The sequence below is a fragment of the Pelmatolapia mariae genome, linkage group LG7 (assembly GCF_036321145.2).
Source record: "Pelmatolapia mariae isolate MD_Pm_ZW linkage group LG7, Pm_UMD_F_2, whole genome shotgun sequence".
In the NCBI taxonomy this organism is placed as follows: domain Eukaryota; kingdom Metazoa; phylum Chordata; class Actinopteri; order Cichliformes; family Cichlidae; genus Pelmatolapia; species Pelmatolapia mariae.
Genome location: NC_086233.1, coordinates 28,387,816 through 28,401,864, shown reverse-complemented (window position 1 = coordinate 28,401,864; position 14,049 = coordinate 28,387,816).

The following is a 14,049-nucleotide window of genomic DNA, read 5'->3' as shown; positions in this document are numbered from 1 at the left end:
ATTGCAGTGTAATTAAATCTCAAAAAACTGTAAAATATTACTGCCGTAGTGTTTATCACTGCACATTGACACGTCAATGCTTCTAACAGCGTGGGAAAAAAAGTGAGCTACAAAAAATTACAAACAGAAAACCTGCAAAGCGTGCATCAGACAGGACAGCGGCATCTATCACAAAACATTATTAATGTGCAACACATGTCTGTTAAATACACACAAGCATACTCATACCTTCCCTAGACCTGTTATCTCTTAATGGGAGTGTTTGTGTGAGAATTCAGAGATCTTAAAAGTATCAAAAGGTATATTTAGATGTTTTTATTTCATTTTATTTCTGCATAAAGTATTTTTTGTAGTACGATTAATACATTTGTTAACCAGGACATGGATACTGACAAAAAGGAGAGAGAGCTGATGAAGATGCTAAGATTTTTATTGAGGGTGACCAGGATGGACAAGATTACAAATGAGTACATCAGAGGAAATGGAGTGATTTGGAGACAAAAGAGTTTGGAGTAAAAGAGTAAGAGATGTATGGATGGAGTGAAAGAGGAAGCAGAGAGGGTTGGTGTGACAGGAGAGGATGCAAGAGATAGGGGGGAGATTGATATCAAACACCTTTGCAAAAATCATGAGTTGGAATTGTACGTATTGTCGAAAAATAGATCACAAAATACAGTGACGGTATCACACCTGTATCAGAATAACATGTCTATATGCCTATAGTACATGCTGGTACTGATCAGAGGAGCACTGATATGCTGTGAGGTAACTCCAGATGTACCAGGGACCTTTTGAAACTATGTATTATTACGGAAGAAAGAGACATGAATGAATCTTTTAACTTACTGCATCTGAACTTGTTAGGATAATATATTGTCCATACAGAAGCAAATCCTTTTACCTAAATATGATCAGATGGTGAGAAAAATGAGCCCATGACCTATCAAGTGCCCAGACTGTCAGTTAACAGCTCTCAGGCCCAAAGTTTGTCATCTGTCAGAAGAAGATGGCTTAATTGTAACATGCGGGGAAGAAAGTTAAACAGGCACTTGGAAAACAAACCTTCTGAGAAAAACTTGGCCTGCTTCATAAGAGTGCTGGAGCTGGACCAGAGACAGTGAGACCATTTGTGGTGTGAAAGCGTATGCCAATTGAGGCAAACTACAGGCTAGAGGAGGTTACTGCAAGCCAGATGAAACCTCATATAATAGCAATAATTTTGCAAAAATTACCCATATCTTGGCCATACAATCAAAAGAACAACTATTTAATCATAAGAACATTTCAGTTGGCATATAAACTCTTTTGCATAAATACAACTACAAATGTGGTTTGAAATGTTGGCTTTGCCCTTTGGTGTACTTTGGGAACCAGACATTTGAAAACCATATTCTTCTGTCAGTGTTAGAAGTATTTGCTGTAAAAGTTTAAGGAATCTCTATGAAGTAGCACATGGACCATGACCTGATCATAAAGTTCCTTGACTTTGCCTGTAAAAATAAAAACAATATATCTAATTTAAATTAGGCTTTAGATCACCTTCTCATGCACCTATGACCTGCCTCCAGAAGATTTTACTATGCCTCTGTCAATCATGGTAAATCTCCTCCAGGGAGACTTCAGGGAAGTTAACTTCAAGAATGTATTCACAGGAAGCTGAATCAGGCAAATAGAGCAGGTGGCAAGCAGAAATCCTGTTGGTATCATTAAAAAAAGCCTTTTCAAATTGTAGGTGGGTGTACAATGGCATGCATGATATATGAGGCTGTTAAATGTTAAATATGATAAATATTCTCTATATTGCCTCAGGCCGTTTCACTCTATACTGAGACTATAACTTTTTAATGTATGACCTCGTACTTGGCAAATCTTGGAAAAAAATTAAGTGATGCTCTTGGTCAAGCATCTGACCTGTTTGGTTTTCTTCACGCTTGGAAACTGCAAAGCTTTCAGCAACAAGCAGCTTTTTGATCTCTGGGTCATGGATGAACGCCCACCTATGATCAATTGTGATGATTTTCGACATGAAAATATCAGCTCTTTAGTTTGAGGTTCAATAAGCAGTTATAACTAAACTTTCACACAATCATCACAAGGGAACACGAGCTAAATTTAAGTCACGAATGGTTGTTTAACTTTACTGGATGGAGTCGCAGAGCATTTTGTTAATATACACATCAGTGATCTTAGTTAGGAAGCTCAAAGTATAAATTCACTTTTTCTAAAATAAATCTTGCTTTACTTTTTATTCTAAGGAAAGCTACTTTTCTTTGCAAATGAAAAGTCTGACTCACCACTGATGATTTGTTGGGCTGGCCATCCCTGCCCATTAACAAAAAACTGTATTTTTCTTTATAAAGCAATAATAGGTAAACTTCCAGTGGCACTTTTGTACCATTCTCTGTCCAAGTACCAATAATTACCTTTATTTTCTTCTTCCTGTGGGACTCAGAATGGAACGGTTGGACACATATGAATGTATGTATAGCCTTATCTCGGTTTTTAAAAGAGATTTGATCTCAGTGGGACTTTCTGGTTAAATAAAGGTAATAATACTGTTTTAGGCACACACTGCTCATGAAAATAACACTCGGGGTTTAGTTGAATCATGCTTAACTTCTCAAATTATATTTAGTGAGAAAATGCAAAAGAGCAACTTTTGAATAAATAATATTATAAGACATTTCTATTATGAGGCATACAACAAAGTGTTTTGTGGATTATTTTTGTAAGGATTCCAATAAAAATGATATAATAACAGATATGATAACACTTGCAAAACTACTTTCCTTATCCTGATAGTTACAAATAATAATAATTATAGCCAACATAACAGAGGACTGGATTTGTAGTATTGGCGACCAAGCATCAACAAAAAAAAGCATTTTTGATCCACACAATAATGGATTGCATTTTTATATAGCGCTTTTCTAGGTACCCAAAGCGCTTTACAATTCCACTATTCATTCACTCTCACATTCACACACTGGTAGAGGCAAGCTACAGTTGTAGCCACAGCTGCCCTGGGGCAGACTGACAGAAGCGAGGCTGCCATATTGCGCCATCGGCCCCTCTGGCCAACACCAGTAGGCGGTAGGGTAAAGTGTCTTGCCCAAGGACACAATGACCAGGACAGAGAGAGCAGGGGGATCGAACCGGCAACCTTCCGGTTACAGATGAGCTTCCCACCCCCCTGAGCCACGGTCACCCAGCAACATAATACCCAAAATATGACCAAATACTCTCACACATCCTGTACTGTGAATACAGCACATAAGCCACACGTTGAGTGTAAGATTAAGGAATCTAGCCAGCATTTCCCTGTTACAGTGTTGACATCTGACGCGATAATCATTTCAAAGGGCAAGTGCCGAAGCAGAGACATGAAACAGACAGCCCTGAAAAACAGAAAAACTATCACTGACACCCATATCACGTCAGTGTCAGATGAGACGGGAAAATAGGACCTGCTTTTAGTAAGATATTTTTTCGCAAACAGTGCAACAAACATTGTTATTTCTCTGTTGTTTTCGAGGGTTTGATTGTTTTTTTCTTTGCACTTGTTGTTTTGCTATAATCATTCCTGTTTGTCTTGAAAATAATTCCAGTGCCACACAAGCTTGCACTTGAAACCTTGAAAACAGTAGTTTATCGTGTAGTAGGTTGATCTCTGCTTTAAAATTTGTTGGATTATTATTTATTGGAGTGTACTACCCTTCAATCATTTTCCCTATGAAGTAAGAAAGCAATGGAAACAACATATAAAAAAAACCTTTGTAGGCCACTAAAACAGAGGATATTGTTCTATAAGCAATCCTGGGTGAAATGATAAAATATGTATGTCTATTACATAAATAGGCAGTGTATACTGTGTATCCAAATTTAGCACACTAACTAATGTTCAGTACAGTAAATCTTTTTGCTTCTAGAGCAGCCTGTGAAGCAGAACTCTAAGGCAGTCAAAACAGGTGACAGAAATCCTCAACAGGGATTTTGGTTCATGTTAGTTTGATAATATCACACAGTTCCCTGCAGAAATCCCAGTGATGCATTCATGCTGTTAAAATCCTGTTTCACTTTATTCCAAAGATGCTCCATCCAGTTGAGGTCTTGGCCCTTTATAAAGAAGCCCTTTTCATGTTGTTGGAACCTTTACATGCTTGCAGGCATGGTGCATTATGTAGGCGTAGAATTAATGGGCTGATTGATACTCTTGAATCCAGCAAATGCTTGGTCAGTAATGACAGGCACTGTTTGTGCTGAGAAATCATTGGCTATACTGTTATACCACCAATTTCAATCTGCACTGCTGATACTAGACAGGATGGATCCATGAATCCATGCTGTGTGCACCAGACTGTGCCAGTGCCAGCAGCAGGCTGCAACAAAACAGCATCCAGATTCTTTGATCATTCAGTTTTAGGATTAACTTCACTGTAGCCCAGTCAGTCAACCCCAGGGCTCAACGATATGAGTGTCCTCAGTTGCTCCTCTATACATAAGTGTTGTAAAGATCTGGTATACATCCATGTAAGTGTTGCCATTATTTACTCTTTGTAGAATTGCTGTTATGTTATGTTGTGTTGGGGATTCTTAATTACAGAGGATTTGAGGACAATAGCAGTTTTTAATGTCTATAGAAAACAGTACATATACAGTGTGTGCAACCAAGAAGTACAAGAAGTCTGTTTGCCTGGTTTATAACCTGACACTGGGGTTTGAATCCTGTGTTAAACTTACTTGCACAAAAAAGCAACAAGTCCTCAAAATCAACAACTACAGCTGTTTGTCCTTTTCCTCAGATACAAGTAAAGCAGCAGGGAGCAGATTATATACCAAAGATATGGATAAAAATCACTGCCTAGCAGCCCATTCTCATTCTCAGGGCCTCAAGGCATTTTTTTTCAGATATGCACACTAGGTATCCTTTGGTGTCTCTGCCATGACACACCAGGTTTTGGCAGTAGCGAGCCAGGCCCATCATTCCAACTGTTACAATTGAGCACCTACATAGACCTACTGCCATGATATTTAAATCCACTGGGAACCCATCATTTTTCAACATGCGGGGTTAATATTGTAAAGGTGCACATTTAAGTCAAAAACACAATCTTATCCAAAATCTAGCCAAGTAGCTTTCAATGCCTAATCCTGATCAAGTGGCAATTGAGAGCAAAAGTAAAAAGAACATGGAAAAAGAAATGCATCAGGGGAAATCGAAACAAAACAAAGTGCAAATTGCTCGTCTGTTTGACCTGTGTGTGTGTTTATGAATAATTTCTCTCAAAGCCAGATTTTTACATGTTTTTGACATTCATGCTCTCCTCATGAAACATTAGTTGGATAATTAAGTGGGACAGTTATAATGGCTTGGTAGCATTTGTTTTCAGATTCCTCATCATTCCTCCTCTCCGGTGTTCCTCAGGCAGATCACTAATGGTTTTTCCTTGATAAACATTATTAATATACAGTAGGGGCAAGCAATAACTCATGAATTAACATTCATAGTGGCCCACTTTTTCTTCGTCTTGTTTCTCTCTATTGCTGCCAATTCCTGGTTTTAAAGTGAGAGTTGAAGTTGTATTTAATATGCAATTCTCATAAATAAAGGGCTGAAATATGGCAGTATGCAGTGCCCTTAAAGTCACATTGTGAAAATCACAGTCATGCGAAGCTATCATTTGATAAAGTGACTCCCAAGGTCCAATTAAGGGAGGAACATCCTATCACAAACTTAAAATTCTTACTTGAGTAACCAGTGATGAGTGAAAAATTCATGTTAAACTGTTAGGAGGAAAAAAAAGTCCTCCAAATTGCACAGAAAAAATTTGCATAATTTCTACTCCAGTACACACTGAAGCAATTTTTGATCTGACTCCACAACCTTGGAGCTTTCTAAAAATGTTGCAAATCACTTTTTACCAAATCCATTTTGTTAAGTGATAACATTATTATTCATACTGATCTTGTCATTAACCTTACCATGTGCTAGGCTGAGCAAAAAATCAAAGTTTGGCCTCGTAAAAAGCACATTTCATCGTTAGGAAAATTTAATTTAGGTTAAAATTAAAACAGAGGACAAGTCAAGGTTGAAAACTTAGTTTATTAAACCAAGAAAATGATAATATAAAACAAAAGAAATCATAATAGGGTGATATTTTAAGTTTTCAGTAGACAAATACAGAGAAAACAATCATTCACAAGAGGGGAGGACTACAGGTCAAGGATCAGATGCCCTATAGGTCGATTGCTTCTTCCCAGTCCCATACCCCTCAAACACCACTACGGTGACAATTACTGTGAAGGTGAGTTAGTGTGAAGGTGATGATACAGGTATACCCTGTGACATTGTTTGTGTTGGATGTGACTGTATTATTATCACCTGTTAGCTCCCTGTGCTGCTTTTGCTGTGGTTGAAAGTACATCCTTTTTAAATTCTAAAGTTTCATGTTTCAGAACAATATGTCACTGTGTTACTATTACACTATTACTATTATTATTATTATTATTATTATTATTATAAATGACATAAAATGCAGGAAGGCAAGCAGTAGCCAGGTTTGCTGGTTTGGAACATTTAAGTGTTCCAAACAATACCAAAGAGCTAAGACGTCAGCAATGACCTCAGAGAACCAATTGTTGCTGTCCATCAAAAGGTTATAAGGCCAATTCCAAACAATTTGAAGTCCATCATTCTACAGTGAGAAGGATTATTAACAAGTGGAAAACATTCCGGACAGCTGCCAATCTTCCCAGAAGGTGATATCCAGCAAATCCACCCCATGATCAGACTGTATAGTACTCAAAGAAATTGTAAAAACTCAGAAGATACATCTGAGACTCTAAAGGCTTCAGTTAGTTAGTTAAATGTTCAAGTTCATAACTGTACCATTACAAAAAGAGTCAACATGCCTAATGTTGGCGTTTCCCCATGTGGTCACAATTGCTGTCATTTTACTGTAGTCTTGCTGGTTTATTCACATGGGTGATTGTAAAGTCTGTGACCACAAGCTACTTTCAGAACCAGATCAGGTAGAGGTCACATTTTCATGAATATTCATGACAACACTGCAATGCAAAATCCACTCTTATGCTGATTTTTTTTTTTTTTGAAAGCTGTCCAACATAAAAGATTAACTTTGAAATGTGACTTTTGATTTTCATACGCCAGTCCCTTTAAGGCCTGAAGTGTGTAGTTTGGATGTGTAGTGATATTGCTGAAGATTTTATTAGAAGCCATTTTTCCAAAAGACGATGAAGAAAAAAAGAACACTTTAGGTCATTAACTACAATGATTATTTGTGACAAAAAAAATTCTTTTAGCTTTTTAATAACAAATACACATTTATATCAAAGTCAAAATCATCCCTAATTTTGTATTGTAGAAGGTGGTTGAGTTTAAGTACTTGAGGTCAACTGTCCAGAGTAACAGGGGATGGAGAAGTGCAGGCAGGGTGGAGTGGATGGAGGGGAAAGTCGAGAGTAATTTGCAACAGAAGGTTGGACAGTTCAGGGACATAGTAAGAGGTGAGGCTGAACTGTGCAGACGAGAGATACTAGGAGAAATCTGTGGAAGATGGAGCTGCCAGGTAAGACGAAAGGAGGAAGGCCAAAGAGTTGGTTTATGGATGTGGGGAGAGAGGACATGTAGGTCGTTTAAATGACAGAGGAAGATTTAGAGGACAGCAAGAAATGGGAACAGATTATCTGCTGTGATGACCCCTAACAGGAGACAAGAAGAAGCTGAATCATAATGCATGCATCCATTTTTAAGAGGACAGTAACATATATTGCTTTAATGACACCAATTATGAATTTATTTGCAAAAACCTGTTGTCTATAATTCTTGTACTTTTAACTGGAAGAGAGATTATTTGAAAATAATCTGTGCTGGTGTGAAATCATTGTAACTGTTGATAGAAAACAGAGAACCACAAGCACAATGGATTAAACTCAGCTCAGACTCAGGCAGAGATCCACTGTGCTTTCAATTTTACTCAGAAGATCCAAAAGAATTCCCTGATGAAGAAATAAGAAGTAACAAACACATGCATGAATGCACTGTTCATTAAAAACTGCAGCATATTTAAAATTAGGCTTATTACAAAGCTGCATTGATTAGATTTTACTTTGACTTTCTCAGGTATGTGATGCTGAAATGTAAAACCAATAACTGTTTCCTAATTGAAACAGCCAAACTACAGTTGTGCTTTGATGTAAATGCTGAAGTAAGCATGATTACAGTGCCAACATCGAGTTTGCTAATGTTTCCAAACTTAGGGTAAATGTGTATTTCATAGTGTTTCATGCAATATATTTTCTTAATGGGCTTGGACATTATGAGGAAAGCCTTGCATAATTTGCAAAAAAATAGCAAAAAAGCAAAGAAACAAAAGAACATATAGTCTGTTTGAGCTGCAACAACTGCATTTCATACTGTAGCATAGCACAAAGAGGTAAGAATATTTTTTGTTAAGTTTGCATTTTTTCCAAGCTCCTTGCATTGGTTTACTGCTACTAAAGACGGGCAGAACAATCCAAATATATAATGCATAAATACCAACGCTGCTATTGGTATTGGATTGATACTAGTGCGACAGGATCAGTATTTTGTTTCTTTCCTATAAGTTTAGTATGTAGCCCATTGAATTGTCCATCCATCCATTCTCTTCCACTTATCCTTGTCAGGATCGTGGGGGAGCTGGAGCCTATCCCAGCTGTCTTAGGGCAAGAGGCAGGGTACACCCTGGACAGGTCGCCAGTCTGTTGCAGGGCTAACACACAGAGACAGACAACCATTCACACCTACATTCATATCTATGGGCAATTTAGAGTTACCAATTAACCTAACCCCACTAACTGCATGTCTTTGGAATGTGGGAGGGAGCCAGAGTATAAAAATATACAATACTCTATGAAAAATCTCTGAACCTTTTTGTGTTGACCATCACCTGTGTTTTATTTTTTTAAATGACCTAATGTCTGTTAAAGTCAGACACATTTCTGTTCCATTTCTCCAAAAAACTCAGTTTCAAAATACATGAAAACCTGAAAGATGTGTTTTATTGTAACTCATTATTGTAAAAAGTGATCATTAAAATGTGTTCAGAATTTGCAAACTGATGATGATTCATCTTGTAAATCATAACACATTGATCTCGCCTACATAAGCTACCATAATAAGTTGAAAGTGCCTGTATCGGTATTGGTATCAGTAAGGTCCCTGTATTTACTTGATTTTGGACCAATACCAAAATCCCCAGTATCACACAGCACTTCCTGTGTGATACTGGATACTTCCAAACTGACCTTAGATGTGGATTTATAGAGAAAAGTTTTATAAGTGAACAATGTTCAGCAATGCATAAAGTAAAGTGTGAATGTAGCTTGTGGTGCAAAGCACTTTGGTCAGTAATACTTAACAGTCTACTTAGGTTTATTTTAAGAAAGTAACAGGCTAATAATGCATATTGTCAAAAGGATCATAACTGTTTTGATTACTGTAATTATTTTAAGTATAGCTCTTTAGTGCTTCGACTAACACAGTTTAAATGTCACACAGTATATTACGGGCTACAGCCAGTTCATCCAAATAAAATGACAAGTCAGTCTGGATCACGTCAGTTTTCAATGCATTTGAAGATGAGTCATCCCTTTGCCCCATAGAAAAGCACTGAAGCAGAGGTGAGAACGTTATTTAGTGTGCCCGTGTGTGCATTTTACAAATGTGGGTACAACTCAGTGTCTAACTAAAGGAATGGCCTTTTTCTGTTCATTATGCGCCTTCATTCACTGAGTGACTGAGTGAAGGGACTAGCTGGGAACCAGTGACACCATATATGAGAAATGACTTGTAATAGACTATTGCTCCACAAGAACTTCTCATCTCCAGCAGTCTGTCTGGAATCTTCACTGGCACTGAAAGGAATACAAAATACAGAAAGCGAGAGTGAGAAAGAGAGAGGGGGAGGCTGAGATTGAGATTGATTGACTGGCTCAGAGTGGTAAAGATGCCAGGAACGAGAGCTGGACAAAAAGGTTACAGAGAGATGAGGTGGGTTACAGGGAGTTATAGGGATCATTTTGCCTTTTAAAGGGAAGAAAGAGATGCTCAACAGGGCCCAGGATATAAAGATGATTCTGGGGCTTATTTACCACCATGTACACCCTGTTCAAGGGTCAGAGGGATAAATTCACAAAGCTCCCTTCTACTGTCTAAATTTAGAAAAAAAAAAAAAAAAGAAAAGAAAATTTTTACAGGCAGCAGGTTTTAAATGAAAAAGGAGCTATATTTTTTTTTCCAGAAAGGTTCAATAGCAAAATAGCAACAACCAAAACTGGACAGGTTTAGAGTAAAACAAAAAGGTTAAAAGTTGGGATGCTACAGTTACTAAATAATTACTGTGCAAAATCATTTGCTGGAAAAAATTTTAAAGCTGTCCATAATGATATGTTCACTATCTACAGATTTACAACTTACTAAATACATAAATGAATTTAATTATAAAATTAATCTGGTCATATTTTTCCTTCTACATGTACTTGGTTCTAAATGATGTTTCTAGAATGCTGCTTTTATGCAGGCTACTTGTTTTTACCCAATCCTTAGAAATAATTACAGTCACAATTACCCAAGGTTTTTCAGTGTGTTATGCTGCTATTACTGTAATTAAAATCCTGCTAAATATTATTATTGTTATTGTTGCTACCCCCCCAAAAAAAGAAAAAAAACGTCCAGGGAGGTAGCCAATCAGGTCAGCTATTAGCATTGATTAGGGCTATTGCCCTGTTGTAAAAAGCTGTCCTTTAGTCTATTTGGAGGGACCTCAGCAGCCTGAACCTCTTGCCAGACGGCAGCAGCTTAAACACCCGGTGTCCTGGGTGTGTACAGTCCCGTAAGATGCTGCGTGCCCTCTTGAGACAGTGAGTGCTGTACAGATCCTTCAGGGAAGGAAAAGGACGTCCAATGATTTTTTGGGCCATATTAATGGCCCTCTGAAGTGCCTTTTTGTGTGCCGTGGTGCAGCTGGAGAACCACACACAGATGCAATATGTCAGCACACTTTCAGTGGAGCAGCAGTAGAAGATGGTCAGCAGCTCCTTCTTCAGGTCCATTTTTCTGAGGATTCTCAGAAAGGGGAGACGCTGTTGGGCCTTCTTCAAAACCGCAGAGGTGTTTGAGCTCCATTGGAGGTCTGTATCTATGTGCACACCCAGGAACTTGAAACTGGACACCCTTTACACACTCCCCATTGATGCTGACAGGCTGCAGCTCAGACTTTCTCCTTCTGAAGTCGACTACCAGTTTTTTTGTCTTGGTGATACTGAGGTCCAGGTTGTTGTCTACACACCAATCTGACAGCCTCTGAACCTCAGCTCTGTACGCCGTCTTGTCTCCCCCAGAGATGAGCCCCACCACAGTGGTATCATCTGCAAATTTAATGACTGCGTTGACTGGGTGGGAGCTAACACAGTCGTGTGTGTACAGAGTGTACAGTACGGGATTCAGTACACAGCCTTATGGATAGCCGGTGTTAAGGCTGAGGGCTGAGGAAAGATAAGGCCCCACTTTCTGTACACAGTCTGACAGGAAGTCTCTGATCCAGCAGCAGGTGGTAGAAGGAAGCTGTTATAACCTCAGGATAAAAATGCTCGGAAACTCAGGTGCCACTTTTAGGACGTTTACTGACCACTTTTAGAAACAACCACAGCTAGTCACAACACATACAGGAAACTGTTTCTCACATAACATTCCGATAGGGAAAACCCTGAAAAACCTCTGAAGGTTCCGGGTTGCAACGCCCCCAAACATACATTAACAACAACACTGTCTACAACACTTCCCCCCCTTTAAGCAAAAACCCACAACATAGCAATTATGCATATGTACGAAAAGAGAGGGAGAATTCAACACCCCATTCTTTTAACAATTGAGTCTATCAGGGGGCTTGTGCTGCCTCTTTGACCTCCTAGGTCCTGCTGTTGGGTGGCTAGGAGCCTGCTGAGCTTCTGTGGCCGGGTTCGGCTCAGGTGACTGAGATTGCTCCACCAGCCCTTCTGGTGATACAGAAGAACCAATCCTGATCTCAGGGGCTGCTGACACGACCTCCCCTTCGGGTGAACCACTCGGAGGCCCCACAGTGTCCACAGCCCCATCTTCACCATGTGTGTGTGAACCACTCTGAGCCCTCTTCCCAGCTCCATCCGTGCGGGCTCTCACATGATCCTTGTGCCTGCGAACTCGTCTGCTATCCAACAACTCCACCACAAAAGATACTGGCCCCGAACTGTGGTGAATGACACCAGGCAGCCACTGTGAGCCACCCATAAAGTTTTTGATATATAAACAGTCTCCCTGCTTGAAAACACCGCCTCTGGCATGTAGATCATGTCTCACTTTCTGCTCACCTTGTGACTGGGTGACTCTGGCTCCCACATCTGGGCGAAGAAGATCCAGATGAGATCTGGGCTTCCTCCCCATCAGCAACTCCGCTGGGGATAAGCCTGTGGTTGTATGAGGTGTGATGGGATACTGAAACAGGAAACGGCAGAGCCTCTTTTATATTGAAAGACCTGGCATTTTTTTCAGACCATCTTTCAGTGTTTCCACGGCGCGCTCCACTAAGCCATTGGAGGCAGGGTGGTAGGGTGCAGTCCGGATATGCCGGATCCCAATTCTCTCCATAAATTCTTGGAAAACCCCATTCGTGAACGTGGGCCCATTGTCCGTGACCACTGCCTCAGGTAATCCATGTGTTGCAAAGATTCTTTGGAGTGTGTGACTGGGGCTGTGATGGTTGGCGTGATGTGGGCATCCAGCCATTTGAATGTGCATCCACCAACATTAGGAACACGTGGCCCAAAAAGGGGCCGGCAAAATCTAGATGAAGCCTGGACCATGGATGGCTAGGCCACTCCCATGGGTGGAGTGGGGCAGGTGGTGGCATTTTTTGGTTTGACTGACATTGAGAACAGGCATTTACCTTTTCCTCCAAGGCACTGTCCATTCCTGGCCACCACATGAATGACCTTGCCAGACTTTTCATTCGAGAAATCCCTGGATGAGCCTCATGCAACACTTCAATGATCTGTGACCGACATGGAGGCGGAACAATGACTCCGGAACCCCACAGGATGCAGCCATCTTGAACACTGAGCTCCTGCTGACGCTTGGCATACAGTTTGAGCTGATCCTGCTCCACTGTTGCTGGCCAGCCCTGCAACAGCCATTGTTTAACCTGAGATAACTCTGGATCCCGTTCAGTCCATGCCTTGATGTTTTTAGCAGAGACCAGAGAGTTCGCCAGCCTGTCCAGCAAAAACACAGTTTCTGGGGGCATGTTCGTCTGGCCGGGGATCTCCGGGAGGGGGAGGCGGCTGAAAGCATCTGCATTTGCATTTGCAGGCCCCGCCTTATAAACAATGCGATACTGGTATGCCGACAGTGTTAATGCCCAGCGCTGAACCCAGGCTGAAGCCATGGGTGGGATGCCTTTTGTTACGCTAAAGAGACTCAGGAGGGGCTTATGGTCTGTAACAACAGTAAATGGGTGGCCATACAGGTACTGGTGAAACCGTTTCACAGCAAAAACTATTGCTGGAGAGGTCAGGCAAAAACTTCCCATAATAGTTCACTAAGCCCAAGAATGATCTTAGTTCAGCTACATTCTTTGGACTCAGGGCTTCCTTTACTGCCCTCACTTTCTCTTCCAGTGGGGACAGGCCCTGAGCTGAGATGCGATGACCCAGGTATGTCACGCTAGGGGCTTGGAAAACACACTTACTGCGCTTCAAACGCACCCAGCTTCTGAGAGCTTCTTCAACACCTGCTCAAGGTTACGCAGATGCTCCCCTTCCGTTTTACCTGTAACTAAAATGTCATCCAAGTAAACAGCAACACCGGGAATGTTTTGCAGAAGATTGTCCATGGTGCGCTGAAAGATAGCCGAACTGGATGCAACGCCAAACACCACGCTGTTGTACTTGAACAGCCTCTTGTGTGTGTTTATTGTCACATATTTTTTTGATTCCTCATCCAGCATCAACTGC